The sequence below is a fragment of the Pogoniulus pusillus genome, chromosome 22, assembly GCF_015220805.1.
Source record: "Pogoniulus pusillus isolate bPogPus1 chromosome 22, bPogPus1.pri, whole genome shotgun sequence".
NCBI lineage: Eukaryota > Metazoa > Chordata > Aves > Piciformes > Lybiidae > Pogoniulus > Pogoniulus pusillus.
Genome location: NC_087285.1, coordinates 21261008 through 21281740, shown reverse-complemented (window position 1 = coordinate 21281740; position 20733 = coordinate 21261008). Strand labels below are relative to the sequence as shown.

The following is a 20733-nucleotide window of genomic DNA, read 5'->3' as shown; positions in this document are numbered from 1 at the left end:
AGTAGTGATGAACTCTGTCTGGTTCTGGGCCTCTCAATTTAAGAAAGATGTTTGAGGTGCTGGAAGGTGCCCAGAGAAGGGCAGCAAGGCTGGGGAGGGGCCTGGAGCACAGCCCTGTGAGGAGAGGCTGAGGGAGCTGGGGGTGTGCAGCCTGCAGAAGAGGAGGCTCAGGGCAGAGCTCATTGCTGTCTGCAGCTCCCTGAAGGGAGGCTGTAGCCAGGTGGGGTTGGGCTCTGCTGCCAGGCAAGCAGCAACAGAACAAGGGGACAGAGCCTCAAGCTGTGCCAGGGGAGGTCTAGGCTGGATGTTAGGAGGAAGTTGTTGGCAGAGAGAGTGATTGGCATTGGAATGGGCTGCCCAGGGAGGTGGTGGAGTCTCCGTGCCTGTAGGTGTTGAAGCCAAGCCTGGCTGGGGCACTTAGTGCCATGGTCTGGGTGGTTGGATAGGGCTGGGTGAGCTTGGAGCTCTCTTCCAACCTCACTGAATCTTGATTCTGATTGAAGTGCAGCCACTTTTTATCCATGGACTCTGTCCATGTTTGGTCCCACTGTCAGGAGGAAGCAGTTTCAGTGCTTTTGAAGCCCCTCCCAGAGGAGCAACTTCTTGTCACAGCACAGATCTGTAACTGCTTTTTACTGAATTTTTTTTTCTGATTGAAGTCTCCTCCAGTGTCATGCTGATTGATAATCTTTGTGCAGCATCAGTCCTGGTGAGAGGATTTGTCTGCTTAACCTTTCCTCAGTATCAAGGAGCTGTTATTTTGCAGAGCTGTAGCTGTGCTGCATGCAGCACTCCATGACTGCGTGGCTGCATCATTGCCGTAACCTCTAGAACATCAGCAGCTCTGTTTTCTCCTGAAGGCTTTGCTTTGTCAGCTGCCTTATTTATTCCTTATTTTCAAAAGACAAGTTTTGGTGGAAGAGCTGCAAATATTTTAGGCAGAGCATTAAAACTGAATGCTACATTTTACTGCTGGAGTAAATAACCCTCTTACGGTCAGTAATGGTCACAAGGTTGTATTCTGGTCATAAAAGCTACCACAACAGGTCCTGCTCTTGCAGAGGGTTGGACTCACAGATGTGCCTTCCAACCTCTTATATCCTTGGACTCCTTCCCTCTAATTACACCATTGGTTTTCACCAGACAAGGTCAGGAAAGCAGGATGACCTTAAGTCATAGAGTGGTTTAGGTTGGAAGGGACCTCACAGATCATACAATTCCAACCCTCCACCATGGGCAGGGACACCTCCCACTAGAACAGGTTGCTCAAGGCCTCATCCAACCTGGCCTTGAACACCTCCAGGGAGGTTGTGGAGCACAGAATCACCCAATATGTTCACATATCACATTGGGTGATTCTGTGCTCTGCAACCTCTGGGTGACCTGTGCCAGTGTCTCACCACCCTCACTGCAAAGAACCCTTTCCTAACATCCAGTTTCAATCTCCCCTCTGCCAGTTCAAACCCATTCCTCCTCCTCTCATTCCCATACCTTGTCAGTAGTCCCTCCTCAGCCCTCCTGTAGCACCCTTCAGATACTGGAAGGCCACTCCAAGGTCTCCTCCAAGCCTTCTCTTCTCCAGGCTGCACAGCCCCAACTCTCTCAGCCTGACCTCAGAGCAGAGCTGCTGCAGCCCTCTCAGCATCTTCATGACCCTCCTCTGGACTGGCTCCAACAGTTCCATGTCCTGCTTGTGTTGGGGGCTCCAGAGCTGCGCCCAGGACTGCAGGTGGGGTGTGAGGAGAGCAGAGCCAAGGGGCAGAATCCCCTCCCTTGCCCTGCTGCCCACACTGCTCTGGCTGCAGCCCAGCACAGGGTTGTGTCAGGGCTGCACTCACCCTGCAGGCTCCTGTTGAGCTTTTCATCAGCCCAGATCCCCAGGTCCTGTTCCTAAATTCAAACCATTTCTTTGTTCTTTTTTTTCATGTGCAGTGCTGTTGGCAGTGTTGTTCCTGGCACAGCAGCACTGGCATGGTCTACTGTTGACTGTGAAAGTGTGTACTGGTGGACATAGGAGTGTGGGCAAATACCATTCTGCTTTGCATTTGTGTGTGGGTGTTTGTGTCTAGCTCTGCATCAGCTGCCTGCTGAACGTGTAATGCCATGCTGGGCAAACCAAAGCTTCTTGCTAAGCTTGTGAATGGTAGATGGAGAGTGGCTGCTGTGTTCAGAGTGGGAAAAGTAATTCTTGAGGGGAAAAATGTCTTCTGAAATGGGGTAGTGTTTGTGATGGCTTGGGAGTTACCTGACCCCCTCTCTCCCCACTTGAGAAATCACCCAGACCAGACTCAGCCAGCTGGCAGTTAAGGATTGAAGCTTTGTGTTCACAGCTTAGCACAATGCACAAGCAGAGAGTTACAACAGATCACAAATCTCTACAGCTATAGACAAGTTAAAGGTAATACAGGAACACAGCAACCCTCCCAGAAACCAGAGTCCCCAGGAGGGGCTCCCAACCACCCTTCCACCTTCTCCCCACCCCTCTGCCTTATCCCAGAGTCTGCCTTACATGCAAGGTGAGTTTGGAGGGTCAGCAAGGGGGGTTAGAAGCAGAAGGATTAGTTGGGTTACACAGATCCAAGCAAAAGAGAAACACACTCTGACAGACAGAAACATTGTCTTATCTATGTTTGTGTCCTTTTATCCACCTCAGCAAGCCTATGAGTGCAGCAGACAGCAGCATTCATCATTTGTTTCTTTTTCAGAGCCTATCATCTAATTCTTCTCATTAAAATATTCCAGTTAGCCTCAAACCAGCACATTGCCCATCCACTGACCCAGGCATGCAGCATATGTGTGCACACCAAGTTTTGATCTGTCCTGGCTCAGTCTGAGTTTTGTCTTTTCCTGCCAGCACAGTGGGGAGTCAGGCAAGAGACAAGGTTTGGGCTTGTAGCTTCTGGGCTGGCAGAGCAGCTTCAAAATGCAGTGCTGTGACTTGTGGCTGTCATTCAATGCTGTCAGTTCCAAAGATTGTGCTTCCTGCTCTTTGAACTGTTAGCTGAGGTAAAAATGAACAAAGAGGAAAAGGCAGGACAGAGGTAGGACTGACTGATGCAATGCAGGTGAAGCTTGGGTGTCAATAACACACAGTAACTTGCATTAGGAGGAAATAACCAAGTACACACACCAGGCCCTTGGTTAGCCTTTTGATCTCAGAGTAACCCTGGCAGTTTCTCAGCCAGTACTGTAATGGTCACTGCCAGGCAAAAAGCAAATCAAATATGGGAAAAGGGAATGAGCACAGGCACAGAGCACTGCTGCTCTCTAAGTCCTTGGACTTCTCATTGCCTTCAGTTACCATCACTTCATCTCAGCACTGACATGGTAGAACTAGGGAATGCTCAGAGGTGTGCAATCTGCAAGGTAGCACAGAATTAGCTGGAACACTTGAGCATGACTGTATATGAAATCATGACTGGCCCTGCAGAAGGAATGTGGCATTTCATAATAGAAGATGTGATGAAATGGTAAGTCAGTGGTTTCAGAACAAAGAGGGTTTATTTCTTCAAGTCCTGTAGAATTGTGACATTCACTGCAGTGCAGCATCATGCAGGCCAAAGATATAACTGGGATTTAGCTAAATCCATGGAGAATGCATCCACTGCAGGCTGGTAAACCTCTGGCACAGAGTCCCTGAGCCAGTGATGGCCAGCAGCTGGGGTGATTGGTGTGGTTCAGCAGGACCGATTTGCTCTGTTCCTTATTTGCTCTTTCCTTCACTGCTTTGTAGTGTTCTTTCTTTTAAGGATTTGGGACTTGCCAGGTTGGTAGGCTGAGGGATGAAGGGCTGAACTAAAGCAATTCTCAGCTTCTCATGCAAAAGTGGAGGGCAGCATCTGTATCTTTAGATAAGGCAAGCTAATAATGGAGCTAGCACTCCTCCTCAGCAAAGTACTGCTCCTTAAGAAAGGAGCATGTTCCTGTTCCCCTGCAGTTCTGTCCTGGCTTGACACTTCTTTTTAAACAGGCCCTGAGTATTCCTTGTGTCATTGCTTGGTGTTTTTACTTCCAACCCTTCCAAAATTTACTTTCAGACCCTAAAGCACTTTAAAGCAAAATTAAGACTGCAGAGCTTTGTCTGGGATGATGCTTAACAGAGCTGGAGGGATGTGGGTCCTGAAGGATTCAATGCTAGGAAAGTAACATAAAATGCATTTTCAGTTGATGATCTTTAAAGTGATGTCTTAGACATTCGTGACTGGGTAATAAAACCTCCCAGTCGTAAAAGCTACATGGCAGAATAACAGAGGCATTATCTTGCTGCTTTGCAGTGTTTGGTGCTCCTCAGACTGTTACACTCTTTGTTCTAGCACTTTCTGAAGAGATGGCATTCTGAAAGAGATCACTTTGCTTGTTTGTAATCATAGTGCTGCTAATTGCAGGAGCTGACTGTGCCCATCCACTTCAGCTCTAAAGGATTGAGATGCTCTGAAGGCAGCTGTCTGAGAGCAGCAGGGGCAATGGCACTGGCCCCATAGAAGGATGAGCTACATGGTGTCTGCTTTAGGACCATTATTGCAGCAGTGTTGTGCCTGGATGTCTCTAGAGGTGCTCAGTAATTGATTCTGTGGGTACCAAAATAGATTCTCACTCAGGTTAGCTAAGGTGTTGGGCTAATGGCAGGTCCCAGCCTCCTCAGGAGATTGCTGTGGCACTGTCCTGGGGTTTTCTAACTGCATGACTCTTCCTCAAAAGCAATGTTGGTTGTTTTTAAATGTGACATGTCTTTCATGAAGAAAGACATTGTACACCTAGAGGCAAGAACTCATTGATAAAGCTGAGGGGTGACCTAACCCAGGCACTCGTTAATGCCAGAAGCATAGTGGAAGAAGTAAACTCCAGACCAGCAGAGTTCAGCTCACTGGTCAGTTCCCATCAAGGCTCAGGAGTTTCCACATACATGGAAGCCTTCAGCTTCTGAGCTGGTTTGTTGAAGGCTGCTCAAAGGAGTCTTCTCCCTTTTGTCTTTCATTGGTGTTGATTTCCAACAGAAAACAATCAGGGAAGGCCAAGCCCAGATCAGGGCTTGGAAATGTACCTGAGCTATTGCAAAGGTACTGAGCACTTTGATGGATTTTAAGTTGACTTAGCTTCATATGGGCTTGAAAATCTCATCACTCTTAAACTTTGATTTTCTGAAGTCTCTTCAAACCTTACCTCTGTAGTTGATTTGGGTTGTTTCATCTGCTGCTCAGAAGTTGGAGGGGTTGTGGTGTGCAGTGAGAGTTTTGTTCTTTGGTTTCCAGGCAACCAGCAACAGAACAAGGGGATACAGACTCAAGTTGTGCCAGGGGAGGTCTAGGCTGGATGTTAGGAGGAAGTTGTTGTCAGAGAGAGTGATTGGCATTGGAATGGGCTGCCCAGGGAGGTGGTGGAGTCACTGTCCCTGGAGGTGTTGAAGCCAAGCCTGGCTGGGGCACTTAGTGCCATGGTCTGGTTGGCTGGCCAGGGCTGGGTGCTAGGTTGGACTGGCTGAGCTTGGAGCTCTCTTCCAACCTGGTTGAATCTATGGCACTTGCAAAGCACAACTTTTCAGATGCACATTATCTCCCACGCTGTAAAACTTCATAGAGAGAAGCTGCTGTTTGCTGGGCCCCCAACAGCTCCACTTAATACCCTGACAACACAAAGCACTGCCACAAGGTGTTGCAGTTTGCAGAGCTCTTTAAAGTACTAATGAATTAAGCTTATGAGGTGAGTAAGCCCTGTAAAGAGCACTCCATAATTAGTTAATGTTTTTGTCAGCAGCACATTAAGAAGAATAACTCCGTAGCTGTCGGGTTTACAGGAAGTTTAATTAAGCTAGTTAATAAAGCAATTACCTGAACATGAGGATGACTGCACTTAACTAATTAGAAAATGAAAATAAGGATGATCTTAAATTGCCAAACATACCACCTCGATGACTAATGGGCCCTTCAAAGATGGAAAGGTACAGTGGTATAATTATTACGCTGTAATTAGCTACACTGTTGTTCTGAGAATGTTAATTAAATCATGGCAAACTAATTAAGTCCAGGATCATGTATCTTTTTTCTTTTTGTTTGTTTGAAAATGGCAGAATCACCTCCTGGTGTCATAATGTCAGGTAACAGATTTGATATTCAAGGGGATGCAAGAGGAGGAACTTCCCAGCATAGAATCATAGAATCAACCAGGTTGGAAGAGAGCTCCAAGCTCATCCAGTCCAACCTAGCACCCAGCCCTAACCAATCAACCAGACCATGGCACTAAGTGCCTCAGCCAGTCTTCTCTTGAGCATCTCCAGGGACAGCAACTCCACCACCTCCCTGGGCAGCCCATTCCAATGCCAATCACTCTCTCTGTGAAGAACTTCCTCCTAACATCCAGCCTATACCTACCCTGGCACAACTTGAGACTGTGTCCCCTTGTTCTGTTGCTGGTTACCTGGGAGAAGAGGCCACCCCCCACCTGGCTACAATGCCCCTTCAGGTAGTTGTAGACAGTAATAAGATCACCCCTGAGCCTCCTCTTCTCCAGGCTAAACAGGCCCAGCAGTCTTGAAATGGGAGGGAGTAGAAATAACCAAAAGGAGAAGGCACTCTGGGTTAAATGTGTGGAGTGAGGGCTCCTGCACTTAATTAAGAGCTGTCTCCATTCAGAAGCACAGCTAACACATGGACACCTTAACAAACACCTGAGCATTCAGGGCAACACGGTTTGGGTTTCCATAACCAGCTCTGGGCTGCATTCCCTGTCCTGTGGGTGTGGTGTGCTGCCTCCCAGCTCTGCTTTGACACAGCTTTTCCTGCCCCTGGTTGGTCAGAGGGATGGCTCAGCCTGGCCTGATGCTAAACCTCTGCTGAGCATCTTGTTTTGCAGGTGTTAAGACCTGCCCTGCCCTCAGGTGAAGAGCTGGGTGAAACTCTGTGCTTACAGCTTGCCTTTGGTTTTGTAAGGGAGAATGAAGGCAATGGGAAGGAGAGATGGGAGAAGAACTCAAATCCCCAGAGAAGTGGTTCTTAGCCTGTGCTCCCTGTACAAACTTAAAGGCTGTTAGTGGGAGGTGCAGGAGGAAGTTGTTCTTTCCTCTGCCCCTTCTCCTTCCCTTGAATTCTTACTTTTACTCAGAGAGCTCTGTTCTTTGCTCTGAGCTCAGAATCTAGGCCTGCCATAGTGTACTGTGGCTTGAAGCAGTATGCTGCAGATCTGGGCTGTCACCATGTCTCATGCTGACCTGTGCTGTGGTGGTGACAGGCAGCAGGAGCTTCCCTCACTCAGTTTAGAGGGATCTGCCTCTTTACTGCAGTGAAATACTGCAGGAGCTACTTGGAGTTCATGGCAAAAAGAGCTTGCCTGCTGCAGAGGTGGTTGTGTGTTAAATGAAACCTGTCTGTAGAAGACATGGCAGTGCCACTGTTTCCTGGAGTTTTCTGGTTGAGGAGATCAGGACTTTTAATGGAGTATTCCCATATCTCTCCTGGAAATCAGTAGCTTGCATGAACAAGAACTCTCCTGAAGGTTAGAGGAAAAATACTCTACTTTGTTACTGCTCCAGTAGTAGATATTTCAATATGCAATTCCTATTGCATTCTTGGGTTGGTTTTGTTGCAAGGATTTCCTGAGTGCAGCAAGAGTCCTGGCATGAGGCTTGCAGCATTGCTGACTTTTATTCTTCTGAACAGGAGGACTCCAGAGGTCTGAGTCTGCCTAAGGCCAAGGTACCTACAGCAGATCACTCGTTTGACCTGGGCACATCTGGCCACTGTATTCCCAGCAGGGTAGCTCTAGGAGGAGAGGCTGAGGGAGCTGGGGGTGTGCAGCCTGCAGAAGAGGAGGCTCAGGGCAGAGCTCATTGCTGTCTGCAGCTCCCTGGAGGGAGGCTGTAGCCAGGTGGGGTTGGGCTTTGCTGCCAGACAACCATCAACAGAACAAGTTGTGCCAGGGTAGGTCTAGGCTGGATGTTAGGAGGAAGTTCCTGGCAGAGAGAGTGATTGGCACTGGAATGGGCTGCCCAGGGAGGTGGTGGAGTTGCTGTGCCTGGAGGGGTTGAAGCCAAGCCTGGCTGGGGCACTTAGTGCCCTGGTGTGGTTGCTTGGCCAGGGCTGGGTGCTAGGTTGGGCTGGCTGAGCTTGGAGGTCTCTTCCAACCTGGTTGATTCTATAATTGATTCCATCCCTGCAGCCTGAACTAGTGAGACTGGAGTCCTATAATCCAGAAGCTCCTTGGAGCTGTTACTGCATAATCAAATCCCAAGTAACAAACTTTCCCTCTCAGAAGGCAGAGCACACAGAGCTCTGCTCCGTGCCTGCTGCAGCCACACGGTTTGTTTGGCTGGAAGCAGGAGGTGAGCAATGTGACTTGGTGAAGTGGTGTTTATCCCTGTGCCATCCTCTTGTTTGTGTGGTGTTTTCCTCTGTGTGGCCTTGGGGAATGAGCAGAGCATCAGGAGCAAGGCAGGTCTCTGGAGCACCCTGACCCGTGCTGATAGCCTGAGGGAGCTGCCCACCTTATTTTTAGCTGTGCTCAGAGAATGCCATTTTATCTTTTGGTCAGTTAATGTGCTCAAAGAAAGCTTTTGTGTCTCCTCTGTCTGTTCTGACACTATCTTGCAGGGGTGCTTTGGGCACAGTAAGAGCCAGCAATAGAGAGGTCTGTGCCTTGTGCTGCATGACCTTTGCTAAACTCAGGGGAGCTGGGAAGTGCAGCTGCTGAACTCTGCTGAAGTAACAGTCCACTTCTGCCAATTCATCAGCTCCCCTCCACATCCCACTTAGATTTTTTGATGAAGTGGAGAAGCTTTTGCTTTTCAGTGGTGTCACACAGTAAATTCAGAATCTCAAACAATCTTCTACCAAGTTTCTACCCCAACTAGGAAGAGTAGCCCTGCGGAACCACTGGTCTGTGTGTTGTGGCTGCTGCTCTGACAGATTGCCAGCTAAAGCCCATGGATATGTACATGGCTGCAAGGTATTTCACCTGGCATGGTGTGAAGGGTGAGAACAGCTCAAAGAGGCTTCTGTGAGTCAACCAGCAGGAAGAGCTCTGGGCAGTTCTTTGCAGGTTAAGGGCTGCTTTGTCATCTTGCCAGGTTTGAGATGCTATGAGTTAACAAGGCATTGCTGTGGCCCAAGAGGTGATGGTCTGTCAGAGATGGCTTCTTGCTGTTCCTTCTAGTCTTTAGAGAAGGAGTCTTCACTGACACAGTTCTGCAAACACAGGTTAGAACAAAAACCCTGTGTGTGATGAGAAGAATCCTTCTACATAGCTGATATTGAGTGCTGTGTCCAGCTCTGGGCTCCTGAATTGCAGAGAGATGTTGAGGTGCTGGAAGGTGTCCAGAGAAGGGCAGCAAGGCTGGGGAGGGGCCTGGAGCACAGCCCTGTGAGGAGAGGCTGAGGGAGCTGGGGGTGTGCAGCCTGCAGCAGAGGAGGCTCAGGGCAGAGCTCATTGCTGTCTGCAGCTCTCTGAAGGGAAGCTGTAGCCAGGTGGGGTTGGGCTCTGCTGCCAGGCAGCCAGCAACAGAAGAAGGGGACACAGCCTGGAGCTGTGCCAGGGGAAGTCTAGGCTGGATGTTAGGAGGAAGTTGTTGGCAGAGAGAGTGATTGGCACTGGAATGGGCTGCCCAGGGAGGTGGTGGAGTTGCTGTGCCTGAGGTGTTGAAGCCAAGCCTGGCTTGGGCACTTAGTGCCATGGTGTGGTTGGTTGGGCAGGGCTGGGTGCTAGGTTGAGCTAGGTGAGCTTGGAGGTCTTTTCCCACCTGGTTGATTCTATAATTGATTGTTTTGGGGGGAACAGCAACCTAAAGCTTTAAAGCCCCTGGTCAGTGCTGGAAAGAGAAGGAGCTTGCTTTGAAGACAGGCATCTCTTGTAGCCTGCATAAAGGCAGGACAGAAATATTTGGGATGTTTTGGGGATGGAGTCAGATGCATCACAACTTCTTTCTTGTTTTTCTGTGGTGTGGTTTTTTTTCCTTCCTTGGTCTAATTTCTTTTAGGAGTTACTACACTTTAACTTCTGCTGAGGCCAGTGAGCAAAAGGCAAAACTTATCCCAAGTTGTACCTCCAACTTTAAACAACTGAGGGTCAAGCAGGTTGGTCTAATTGGGGTATGGCAATGTTTATCTCCTTTCTCTAACCTTGCCTAGCAGGGAAAGGATATTTTTAGTTTGTTTCTCTGTATTCTAATGTTGCTCAGTCCAAACCAATTTGGCTTTGCACACACTGGTTTCCTTGAGATTAACATGCCCTGTCAGTTCCTAAATCCTCCTTGTTTTGTTGTCTTTAATTCCTGACTCTGTTGTTTTACTCTGGTTAAGGCTTGTCAGAGTTGAATAGTCTTAATAATTAAGTTGAGCCTGGTAATTTATTCATAGAATCATAGAATGGTTTAGGTTGGAAGGGAGCTCACAGCTCAGCCAGTTCCAACCCCTTGCCATAGGCAGGGACACCTCCCACTAGAACAGGTCACTCAAGGTCTCATCCAACCTGGTGCTGAACACCTCCAGGGAGGTTATGGAGCACAGAAGGACCCAATGTGATCTTTGATCACATTGGGTCCTTCTGTGCTCCACAACCTCCCTAGGTAACCTGTGCCAGTGTCTCACCACCCTCACTGCAAAGAACCCTTTCCTAACATCCAGTTTCAATCTCCCCTCTGCCAGTTCAAACCCATTCCTCCTCATCCTGTCTTTGTTTATTATTTATTCTGCTTCCCATTTCCAATCTTCCAGAGTGTCAAAAGCAATGGTTTTTATTCAGGCACCTAGGTAACTACCAGCAGTAATTAGAAGTCTGAATATGTAACACTTCACTGTTGGCTGCTCAGCATTCCAAAAACTCAGGAAAAACAACTTTTTTTTTTTTCCTAGGGAGTGTTGTTTTAACTGTGTGCTGGAGCCTCACTGAATTAAAGGAGACTGCATCTCATTTCTGTCTTGGAAAGCAGAGGTGCTTGCCCATCTTTGGTGAAAGGAGAGGCTGAGGGAGCTGGGGGTGTGCAGCCTGCAGCAGAGGAGGCTCAGGGCAGAGCTCATTGCTGTCTGCAGCTCCCTGAAGGGAGGCTGTAGCCAGGTGGGATTGGGTTCTTCTGCCAGGCAAGCAGCAACATAACAAGGGGACACAGCCTCAAGTTGTGCCAGGGGAGGTTCAGGGTGGATGTTTGGAGGAAGTTGTTGGCAGAGAGAGTGATTGGCATTGGAATGGGCTGCCCAGGGAGGTGGTGGAGTTGCTGTGCCTGGAGGTGTTGAAGCCAAGCCTGGCTGGGGCACTTAGTGCCATGGTCTGGTTGCTTGGCCAGGGCTGGGTGCTAGGTTGGCCTGGATGAGCTTGGAGGTCTCTTCCCTCCTAGCTGATTCTATGATCTATCAGCCATGTTTTGCAGCAAGCAAACATCTTGGTTGGTTCTTTGGACCACCTCAAACAGTTTTTGGGCTTTGTTGTTGGTTTGGTGTTTTTTGTGGTTATTCAGGAGCTGAATCATTTTAATTGTTTTCAGTTCTCATCATCACATTGTGTGTGTTTGATGAAAAACATCAGCAGCAATTATTTGCTTGGCTGCATTACCCCGAAGGACAGAACATGATGTGCTGCCAGTAGAAAAACCTAACTTGAGGCTTTTTCTCTGCACATGTGTGGAAGAGACAGCACTGGATGGCAGGAGATGAGATACTTCATAAATAAGCTCCTATATAAAACTTACAGCAGGTGTGTGGTGAGAAAGAAGCAGCAGTGAGAAGACTCTGCCTTGTGTACTTCTGAATTACTGTGTCAGTAATGATGGATGGAGCAAACAATGAAACCTGACCTGTCACACTATGCTTGTGAGGCTGTGAGCCTTAAGGCATTTGTAATTGGCTTCAGCCAGCAATGTTAATGAAGGTGGATTGGAAAATTAGGTTATTTGAATGGTACAGACTGCTTTACATTTTCAGTGTTCAAAGGCAAAGGCTGGGGACTCAAAGGAGCTGAAGCCATAAGGCTTGTTCTTTGTCAGCTGTGTCTTGTTCCTTTCTGTAACAGAGCAGGCAGAGGAGCAGTGTTTGGAACACAGGTCCATGCAGTGTGCAGCCTGAGTTACTTGATTCTGTGGGGCACAGTTGTGCATTGCATCTCCCATTGACTGTTTCAGCATCGTTTCCATTAACAATAATGGGATTTATGTGTTTAGCTCCTGCACGTTATGCATCATGCTCAAATGTGCCCCTGTAGCATAATTGGAGTAGAAAATGTATCTTAGGGGTTGACATTACTCAAGGAGTTGTCAGCGTGGTGTAAAGTGCACAACACACTTCTTATGTTGCCAAGGTTTGCTTTCAGATAGAGATGCACTGGGCTGAGTTTTAAATAGCCATGAGCAAAGTCAGTGCATCTCACTCAGTCTGCTTAGTTCTTGTTAGAAAGGAAACAACCTGGTGTGAGCCAGCAGTGTGCCCGTGCAGCCAGGAAGGCCAATGCTGTTCTGGGGTGCATTAGAAGCGCTGTGGTTAGTAGGTCCAGAGAGGTTCTCCTTTCCCTCTGCTTTGCCCTGGTGAGGCCTCATCTGGAGTGTTGTGTCCAGTTCTGGGCCCCCAGCTCAAGAAGCACAGGGAGCTGCTTGAGAGAGTCCAGTGCAGAGTCACAGAGATGATGAAGGAAGTTGAACTTCTTCCTTGTGAGGAGAGCCTGAGGGAGCTGGGGCTGGGAGCTTGGAGAGGAGGAGGCTAAGAGGTGACCTCATCAATGGTTATCAACATGTGCAGGGTGAGTGCCAGGAGGCTGGAGCCAGGCTCTGCTGGGTGATGCCCAGTGCCAGGACAAGGGGCAATGGATGGCAGCTGAGGCACAGGAGGTTCCATGTGAACCTGGGGAAGAGTTTTTTCCCTGTGAGGGTGACAGAGCCCTGGAGCAGGCTGCCCAGGGGAGCTGTGGAGTCTCTCTCTCTGGAGATATTCAAGAGCCATCTGGATGTGATCCTGTGTGATCTGCTCTGGGTGATGCTCCTCTGGCAGGGGAGCTGCACCAGATGATCTCTGGAGGTCCCTCCCAGCCCCTGACATGCTGTGATTCTGTGTTGCACGCAGAGTGGTGAGGAGATACTGTGGTAGGTGTTGCAGGTAGCATGAGCTGAATGCTCCCAGTCAAAGCACTGAATAGGGGAATGTCAGTCTGTGCTCACAGCTCAGCACAGTGGCTTCTGTGAGAGTGCTTTTGCTAAAGCTAAGGCAAGGTTCTGAGTGGAACCTCTCTGGACCCTCAAAATATCCATGCCCTGGGCTGGAAATCAGCTGATAACCTACTTGATAACTTGCAGGTTGGCAATTCTTCCTTAGGAGATGGAGCTGTCCATATCATCTCCATTTCTCCTTCCCTGTACCTCCAGCTGCTCTGCATTACAGTCTTTGATCCATCCAGCCAGGGAAATGGCAGGAGGGAGTTTGGGTCCTCTGGGAGCATTGTGTCATCAGCTGCAGGAGGTGTAGAAGGTGGTTTGGAACTAATGGTCTTAGCATGGAGCTTGTGGGAAGGAGAAAGAAGAATGCTGACGACATTGCAGTGGGGAGGGGAAGGTGTAGGGGACATGAATTTGGGCTTAGTTCCACTATTGGTGGAACAGCTCTCGGAACCTGGGTCCCTGCCCAGCCACTGGCAGTTGGTGATGCAAGTGGAGTCCCTTGATTTGCTGCACAAGGCAGCCATGGAGAGCTCAGCTAACTGCAGCCTCTCACCTGTGATATTTTTGTCATAAATAGAGGAAGACAGAGCCCAGAGGTTAAAATCCCTGCAGCCATACCATTAACTTTTATTTCTCTGTGCTCCAAACCACTCTTCAGTGATTCTCTTTAACAGATTTTAATGTACCACCTACAGAAATGCACACACAGGAAGAAAGGATCACAGTCAAAAGCACAACAGCCTTCTAGTGTGCTGTAATGTAATCCTGGCAAAAGCAGCTTCTGCTGCAAGTTGCTGGGTTGTTTTTGTCCCAGAATCAGATGGAATCTGGAGTTCCATGGGTATGGTAGTGGAGGATACTTTTTGTTAATGCAAGTGGTTTTTTTCCCCCTTCCATTGTTGTTACCTGCTCAAAGTGAGAAGAAAGCATGAAGCAGGTCATTTGAGGTCTAGCCACCTGTGCTCCTTTCTTTTCCTTGCAGGAGCTCTTGATGAAAAGGTAGGGAAATAAAGGAGAAGAAGAAGTTTCCTAGTTTAGATTCCACTAAGGCAGGTTGTGAGATCTCACTCTGAATTTCTGCAGATTCAGAGAGCAGATATCTCAAAAGACTTTTGTAACCTGCATTGTCAGGTCAAAAAAGACTCTGGTTTCTCATCCATGAGTGATGGGGGGAGAGAGTGCCAAGATGTCTTCTAAAGAAAAGTTTCTTCTGGTATCATGAAGAGGGTAAGGAGCCTTTAAAAACTGCAGTGGCTGGAGGGGGATGGTGGTGACTTTCTTCAGTTGGTGACACAGACGTTGTGCTGCACTGCACGGTGAGAGCGAGCCCAGAAACACAAGTGGTCGTTAAGAGAAAGGCAGAGGCTTTCAGAGGGGAAATGGCACTGTTTTTCAAGCTGTCTCTTCCAATTCCTCTGGAGGATAAAAGAAGACAGGAAAAACCTGATAGGGTGCAGTTCTAATCTGGGGTTCTTTCTGCCCAGCCCTGCAGCATCATGCAGACACTTCTTGTGTCCCAGGGCAGTGCCTGGCAGCCTCAGACAAGCCCTCCCTGTTTGGTTGTGTCTTCTGCAGACCTTGACCCACCCCTACATGAGCACTGGGGTGGTGAACTGGGACTGCTGCTGGGGCTCAGTCAGCAGGATAGTTTTTTGGTCCTATCCTTTCCTGTCTGAATCACAGGATAAACCAGGTTGGAAAAGACTTCTAGGATTGAGTTCAACCTACCACCTTCTAATTAACTAACCCATGGCAGCAAGTGCCTCATCTAGCCTCCTCTGAAACACCTCCAGGAATGGAGACTCCAGCCCACTCCAATGCCAATCACTCTTTCCATGAAGCATTTTCTCCTAACATCCAGCCTGAACCTCCCCTGGCACAACTCAAGACTGTCCTCTTGTTCTGTCTTTGCTTGCCTGGCAGCAGAGCCCAACCCCACCTGGCTACAGCCTCCCTGCAGGGAGCTGTAGACAGCAATGAGCTCTGCCCTGAGCCTCCTCTGCTGCAGGCTGCACCCCCCCAGCTCCCTCAGCCTCTCCTCCCAGGGCTGTGCTCCAGGCCCCTCCCCAGCTTCATCACCCTTCTCTGGGCACCTTCCAGCACCTCAACATCTCTCTTGAATTGAGGAGCCCAGAACTGAACACAGAAGCAGTCTGCATCACTTCTTAAATTGTCCTGATGTCTTAGTATTTAGCTGGGACAAAGACTTTGTTGTTGCAGACCTGTGACCACATCACCCAATGCACTTCGCCTGCTACCATGTGCTGGGCTTCATTTACTGTGTTATCTTTAGGCTGTTTCTAATGCCACTTAGGGGGGGCAGCAGATGTGTTAGGCTGAGCCTGCTAAGTGGAGAGATGAAATCTGGCTGTTTTCAGTTAGTCAGTGTGGGTATGACTTAAAGTTTTACTCAGCTTACACCCTTTGGTTCAGACTAAGTGCATAAGTGACTTGCAGGGATTCTTCTCCCACACCACGACCAACAGCCTGTTCTTGTGGGCAGCTGCTTGAGTTTGGACCTAGCTGTTGGAGATCTTTTATCTGCCTCTCTTAAGAGTAGCTAATAGCCTTAATCAGCAGGATGAATTACCTGTGGGAATGACACCATTGCAAGGCAAAAGCAGCGTCAGGACTGTCGCTAAATTTCAAGCAGGATCCCTGAAGATATAAATCTGAACACTACCAAAAGTGTAAAGGAATTAATTTCTCTTACAGGGGTTTTACCCCAAGGGCTGTGGAGGCACTACCTGGGAAAAAAAATCTTCTGCCTTATGAAATAGAAATCAGCTTAAATAAAGTGCTAAATGCCTCCTGTAGATCAAGGCTCCAACTTGTTAATGGACTTCTTGCCTCTTCTCTTCAGATTTGCAAGTTATTTCAGGGATCTCCTGCCTTTCACACAAATGAAAGCTACTTGCTGGCAATGCCACTTTTAAAGGCTCTGCATTTAACATTCTCAAGAGAGGTACCTGTCACCTGAGGGAAGGTGTAAGACAGAGCAGAGTGTGAAGACTGGGGACTTGCACAAATCATGCAAACCTCTGCTGCCAGCCAACCAACACCAGAACAAGGGGACAGAGTCTCAAGCTGTGCCGGGGAGGTCTAGGCTGGATGTGAGGAGGAAGTTGTTGGCAGAGAGAGTGATTGGCATTGGAATGGGCTGCCCAGGGAGGTGGTGGAGTGGCTGTGCCTGGAGGTGTTGAAGCCAAGCCTGGCTGGGGCACTTAGTACCATGGTCTGGTTGCTTGGCCAGGGCTGGGTGCTAGGTTGGACTGGATGAGCTTGGAGGTCTCTTCCACCCTGCTGTGATTCTGAGCTGCCAGCATTACCAGCTGAACAAACTTTGACCAGCTGCTCTTGCCAGATGCTGGCATTGCCACTTCACCTGAGCACCAGAGAAGATATTCTGCACTCTGCCACAAGGGAAGGCATAGGCAAACTTTTGGGTTTTCACAGGCAAGTTTTGTGGAGCTTTGAGACGTCAGTGCTTTGGGTAAAACTACCCTGGAGATCATGAAATGGTTTGAGTTGGAAGGGACCTTGAGGAACACCTTGTTGCTGTTGCTTGACTCAAGGCTGAGGTGGGAACCTTTTGGTTGTCAGAGATGTTTGTCTGCTTTCTTTTCAGCAGTAATTTGACTTGCAGGAGATGCTGAATCCAGGCTTGCAGCTTTAAGTGTTCCTGCTGATGCCCAAAGATATGGGCTGCAGGTTGAGGGTGGTTAACTGTCCCTGTGTTCACTTATCTGTTTCTGTATCTGTGTGAAATGGAAATGGGAAATAGAGCATGTAATGATTAATTCACAATGCATCCATGGAGCAAGGCTGTTATGAGCTCATATGGTCAAACAGAGATAGCTTTTGCTGTCAAATACAGAGAGAGATTGGATAAATATTGGATTAATAAAATGAATAATATATAAATTGATGGCTTTGACTACAGCTTATTATTAAGCAGAAGACTTAGCTGGATTCAATCTGCTGCAAACAACTTCCATCTGTGCTAGAAGCTGACAGCATCACAAGTATATAAGAGATGTTCCTTGCTGTTGTTTTAATTAGCTCTGTGCAATTAGCAGGTGAGGTGGTCAGGGGGTTTTTAAGCTGGGAGTTTTGGTTGGATTCAGAAGTGTGCAGTAGCTCACTCTGAGAGGACTGGGGTGACCCTGGGGTGTTTGCTGTAGGTTTGCTCTCCAGTGTTGACACACAGACTAATGGCTAAGAAAGGTTCATTGTTTTTGAGTCGCCCTTCTCAGACTGCTGCAAGAACAGGAAAGTATCAATAATACAGGGGTTCAGATGATGTGGTAGCTGTAATTCAGGAATGGAGAGACAGCAACCCTGGTAGGCTTACAGGTGTGGTAGATTTAGAGGTGGGAGTGATTCACATGGCTGCTGTGGTGCTAAATTTGTCTCTATTGTTACCTAAATTTCAGCTCTCTTCTGTTTGTTGATTCCATATCTTTTTTTTTCCCATTAGAGTCATCCTCAGGCTTAAATCAGAACTGCAAACTAGCAGGAGGCAATTCTCAGCAGCACTGAGGCTAATTGGTGACTGAAGAACAGTGATTGCATTGGTTGAATACATCAAGTAATACTTATTCACTTATCTTCTTGTGCAAGACCCCCACAGGCTGATGCCACAGAGTATTTGAGTGATAAACAGCAGCAGCTTCCTGCTATTTCAGCGTTCAGTGCTCTCCTTTCTCCTGCTCTTGTACTAGTTTAACTTCTGGCATTTCTTGTCAGTGAGTAGACAGGTCCTGGCAAGCTGCTGGGGTCTTTTCTTTCCTCGTGTTTAATCTAAAAAATGATCTTTGCAATGCCTTTCTGGTCATTATTTCCTTTTGTTTGCTGATGGGAAGCTCTTTTAATTAGTGCAGTTCTTGTGCTGCGCCGTCACCAGCGTGTCAGTGGGAGAATGAAACCCCAGACAGCAGAGTGTGAAAGCTCTGGCAGAGCCTGGTGGTTTCCAAGTAACTGTCTGCAGAGGAGCTTGTAGACTTCTGTAGAAATGGCTTAGGAAAAGCTTCCTTTTGTTAGCAGTGATTATCTCTGCTCTGACATGGTGGCTGAAACCCACTCCATCAGCGCCCGAAACTGTATCCTCTGCTGCTTAAGAGAAGGCTTTGCAGCTTTGCTATCAGATCTTGTAGTTTACCAGTAAATGGAGATACCTTTGGAGGAGAATCTGAGATGTGAGCTGACACTGCAGCTCCAGTATCTCCTTCCCTTGGGCAGAAACTCTCCAGACTAAGCAGACACTGTGCTTCAAGGGCGGTAGATTACTCCGTGGGAGTTACAGCTTTGTTAATGTGCTCAGGGCATCATCTTTCAGCACTGTGGGAGCTGAGAGCACTCTCTAGATCTTTCTGTTCATTTTACAACTTTGGCTACATTGGATTTGGGAGGAGAATCATTTGCCACCTCCCAAAGGCTGATCTTCTCTAAGCCTTGTGTTTCTTCTATAGCAACAGTCATTTCCCTGCTCCTGCTCAGCTCCAGGCACATCCAAGCTGGTGAAGGGTCCAGAGCACAGGGCTGCTGAGAAGCAGCTGAAGGAACTGGGGTCATTTAGCCTGGAGGAAAGGAGGTTCAGGAGACCTCCACAATTCCCTGAAAGGTGGTTGCAGTGAAGTAGAGTCAGTCTCTTCTCCCAAGTAACTAGTGGGAGGATGAGGAAATGGCCTCACGTTGTGTCAGGGGAGGTTTAGGTTGGATATTAGAGAAAAGCTCATTCCCAGACCCTTTGTCAAGCCCTAGAACAGCCTGCCCAGGGGAGTGGTGCAGTCGCCCTCCCCGGAGGCATCTAAAGGACATGTGGATGTGGTGCTGAGGGACATGGTTTAGTGGTGGCCTGACAGAGCTGGGTTAATGGTTGACCTTGACGACTTTAAAGGTCTCTTCCAACCAAAACCATTCTGTGATTCTGGGATGCCATCTTCTATGGAGGGCCCTTCTTGGATAGGCTTAGATCAATGGGCCAGCATTAATGGGATGAGTTTCAACAAGGCCAAATGCCAGGTCCTGCACTTGGGTCACAGCAACCTCAAGCAACACTCTACAGGCTTGGGGCAGTGTGACTGGAGAGCTGCCTGGCAGAAAGGGACCTGGGGACTGTGATAGGCGGCTGAGTGTGAGCCAGCAGCATGCCCAGGCGGCTGAGTGTGAGCCAGCAGCGTGCCCAGGTGGCCAAGAAGGCCAGTGACATCCTGGCTTGGATTACAGATGCTGTGGCCAGCAGGAGCAGAGAGGTGACTGTCTCTTTGGACTTGGCTTTGGTGAGGCCACAGCTCAAGTGTGTGTTCAGTTTTGGGCACTGCAATACAGGAGAGATATGGAGGTGCTGGAGCAGGGCCAGAAGAGGGCAAGGAAGCTGTGAAGGGCCTGGAGAATAGATCTGATGAGGAGCGACTGAGGGAGCTGGGGATGGTTAGTGTGAGGAAGAGGAGGCTGAGGGGAGACCTCATTGCTGCCTACAGCTACCTGAAGGGACATTGTGGAGAGGCTGCTGCTGGGCTCTGCTCACAGGTCACAGGAGACAGAACAAGGGGGAATGGCCTCAAGCTGAGGCTGGGGAGGTTGAGATTGGACATTAGGAATGCACTGGAATGAGCTGCCCAGGGAGGTGGTGGAGTCCCCAACCCTGGCTGTGTTTCAGGGTGGTTTGGACATGTTGCTTAGGCATATGGTTTAGGGTGAGTCTTGTAGAGTAGGGTTCTAGGTTGGATTTGGTGATGCTGAGAGGCTTTGCCAGCCTGGATGGTTCTGTCTCCACAGATGGAATTCACTGCCTCTGCACTAAGCAAACAGGCCCTCTTCTCTGTGCCAAATTCACTTCAGCAAATCATCACCACTTCAGACCCTCCCCACTTTCATCCCAGGGAATGAGATATTTCAGCACAGTATCAATGCATTTTCTAATGCAGGCTTTGATATTGAACAGCCAAATGCCTCCTTGTTCCTGAGCATCATCTTTGCTTTGGGGGCAGGGAGGAGGCGGGGGGGGGGGTGTGGTGTGTGCTGTGCTGTCATGCAGTGTTGCACAGAGCATGGTGTGGGTATAAAATGGAGCATTGTATGCAGGAGAGGCAGCTTCTTGAGCATCTCCAGGGCGCTAGGAAGGAAAGCCAGTTGTATAATTCATGTTAGGTGCCCTTGCTGCTGATCATGAATTTAGTCTTGATCTTGGCAAATCAGTCACACTTAGAGAGTGACAAGGAAATGTAGTACTGGTGACAGGCTGCATTGTGACTGTTCCTAAGGTCTGGGCTAGAGCACAGTGCTAGCCCACAGTATGGGCTCATATGGGCTCAGGGCTTCACTAGACAGGCATTCTTGTCAGGGGTGATTGTGGCAATCTCATCTTTCTTAAATTAAATGTTTTTTCTGCCCAGGGAGCTGTGCAAATCACTCATGTTCCTGCAGCGTCCAACCATCAGCCTTTACACTGCCTGGGGGACAGACTTCCTCAGTGATCCCACACACAGGGCTGCAGCTGCCTTCTGCATGCTGCTGTCCTCCTTCAGCATCACTCTGGCAGCACAGCCCACCCATCCTCGTGTCATTTTCAAGCCAAATGATGCAGCTCATGTCCTCTCCTTGGTACTGCGATG

General features: G+C 48.6%; 1 protein-coding gene across 1 annotated transcript in view; it reads left to right on the top strand.

The window, feature by feature from the left end:
* The window catches only part of SPOCK1 (SPARC (osteonectin), cwcv and kazal like domains proteoglycan 1), a 374224-nt gene that overhangs the window by 248368 nt on the left and 105123 nt on the right, over positions 1-20733 (top strand). The window lies entirely within an intron of this gene.